Here is a 2938-nt window from a genome sequence, read left to right on the forward strand (position 1 = left end):
AAGGAATCTGAAGTATCCTTGAAGGTAGGGATTGTGTCTTAAACTTCCACTTTTATCTCCACAGTAGGCCCAAATGTATCCTCCCTAAATACTCATTGAATTGAATTAAACTGGTACTCCAACGACCTTCTCCCTCTAGAGCAAAGCAAAGCAAGTGAAAATATTATAGAAATATATAGAAATAAAAAATATATAGAAATACAGTAGATTTCTAGAGCTTCTGGGGAAGGCTGAAGCTGCTTCCAAGCTCTGCAAATAGAACATAGAAATTTAAAAATAATCCTTCTGTACAAACATGAAAAATGTTATTGCAGACTCCCAGAGGCGTATAATGGATTTGAACTTTAAAACAGCAAGATGAAGTAGCGCTTAATTTAGCGAACTCATATTGGAAACTGCAGCGATCAGCCCACTCACAGGCGGTTATAGTTCATGCTTTGGTTCCCTCTGTCGGTAGAAAGGAAGAGGTGTTGTTTTTTGTTTTTGTGTTTTTTTCCTGCAGGAATTCTTGGTTCAGGTTGTGTGATGGCAGCTGTTCACAGCATGCACTGCCTGAGAAAATTCAGCTCTTAGATTTAGGAAAGGGGAAGAGAAAATCTACTGGATCTTTCTCCTTAGATGGTAACTAAATACACATTTTTATTCCTTTTACATACTACCATTGCTGCCTCTAAAGTCAGACTCATTACAAACCACTTATTAATTGTCAGAGAACACACAGAGAGTTTGTTCTGCCATGGCTTTCCCAGGCTTCTAATTGTAAGGCGTAAAAAGTACACCTTGATTGCTCACAGCGTTGGTCACACAAGCCTGGTTTTCTCACACTGTCTGCTAACCCCATATCTTGGTAATGTTTTCCATGACACAGACAAGGCGTTTTGATCTCAACTAGTGAAAGGAATCAAATATCTAAAAATTCTTTGTTTGATTTATTAAGTGGAATTAAGGACACACGCATCTTTCCTTAGCATGTGATTTCTTTCTCAATTCCCCCTTCCCAGAACTTTTATATATGAGTCTGAATTGTTACTTAATCATATCAATGACTCATCATTTGAGATTTGGCTCCAATGCCCTCAGGAGAATTCCTTTGTATGGTATTCCAAGGAAGCATTAAGTATCACTCCTCCCCTGTTCAGCCATGTGCAATTCCAAGGACCAGTGAAGACTCTGAGATGCCACTAGTGCCTGACACATTTCAGAGTTCAAAAAAGCTTTGTTTAAACCAATACAATTTGAAGTCATTTTCTATTTTAAGGGTTAATTTGGTGTATGTCGGAATTCCTCCTTCCTGCATGTGAGGATATTTGTTTTATTTCATTCATCTTAAAGGGGGCATAACAATGTTTTACATAAAATGCTTACTGTCAAGGAACTTTATGTATTATGGTAGAATGAAAGAGACATGCCTGGCATCAATCAGGGCTCTGCCACTGTTTGGAGAGGCAATGAACGTGGGCCCTTAGCATCCTTGCACATTCTTGCTGAGTGTGCTAAGAATGTAAGATCCTGCTCATTTGGGCCATTCTTCAGAGTTGTGTTTGCAGTGAGCAACCTTGAGGGATGAGGGAATGTCCTTCTGTGGGACAAAGAGCAGGCTTGCTTACTGCTTGCTACAAACTGGTAGGTCCCCCAAGCTCCGCATTCCTCTTCTATAATGCCACCCATTTTGTGTGCAAGCATCCATCTGGGCCCACCTGCTTCGTTCCTGGGAGAACTGGGGTTCAGAGAACCGACACGATCATGTTGACACTGGCTAATGCAGATTCCTCAAAGTTCTTGACACACCAGGGAGGTGTCCCTACACAAGTTATTCAAACTCCTTTAGCTGCAGTTTCCCTTCCTCATAAAGAGGACGATAGTATCTGGCTCATAGCATTGTTGTGGGGTGAAGTTAAATAAGAATGTACAGATCCCGACTCCACTAGACCCTTCCTGGGAGCTCCCTTCCCTCTTTAGAACACGGACGGAGACTGCTTTGCTTTGATGCCTGATGTAGCTGGGCAGCGTGGAATGGAGTGGACCACAGGTCACAGCAGCAGCTCCGCAATTTCTATGTAGGCGGGGCTCAGAAAACCGCAAGCCGATTGGAGCGGGGACCAAGAGTTTTGTATGCAGAGGCGTTTGCAAGGCAGCCACGCGATTTTACTTACATCGTCTCTTTCAAGTGGCTTCGGGGTCTTACTGATGCGAATTACAGGAGCACTGAAAAATACCCCCTCAGACCGACCCTCTGATTCGTGGCGACCGCGCCCTTTCGAGCAGCGGGGAGCTCGTCCGGACTCCGGCTGCGCCGCCTCCTTCGGATGCCGGCTGCCTCCGGAAAGCCACGCGGCCACACTCGGGCGCGCGCCCCCCGACCGCACACGCCCGCTCACGCATGCTCCCGGCGCTCCCACGCGCGCAGGCCCTTCACCGGCGCCGCCCACGCAGCCTCGTGCTCCGGGCGCGCGGGCTCCGCTGCTGCGCGGCGCCCGCGGAGGCAGTTGCCGGAGCTGGGATGAGCTATCGGAGGATGCTGCAGCGCGGGGCGCGTCGCCCCCCTCAGTCCACCAGAGCCCGGATACCTCAGAAATTCGGCTCTGGGTCTGTGGGGAGCGAAATGCAACCCAAACACCGTTTTACCGAACCCCGCGCAAATAAACACGCACAGGCACTCACACAGACGTCGCCGCGACCCGCGCTTGCCGCGGCGGATCCCGGCCACGGGCGGCCAAGAAAGAGCCCGGGACCCGGGAGGGGCCGCTGCCTACGCCTCAAAGTCCAAGGTGTCGCCGCTCGGGATCGGCCGCTAAAAGGTGCGACGTAAGTGCCCGGCGTCACCGGCCCGGCTTAACGGCTCAACGGCGAGCCTGGGGCCTGCATCGCCGGGGCGGGGCCAGGCCGGGCGGAACCGGCCGCGGGAGAGCGGGTAGGCGGGGGCGATCAGGCAGGAAGG

The sequence above is a fragment of the Delphinus delphis genome, chromosome 1 (genome assembly GCF_949987515.2).
Source record: "Delphinus delphis chromosome 1, mDelDel1.2, whole genome shotgun sequence".
NCBI classification, from domain to species: domain Eukaryota; kingdom Metazoa; phylum Chordata; class Mammalia; order Artiodactyla; family Delphinidae; genus Delphinus; species Delphinus delphis.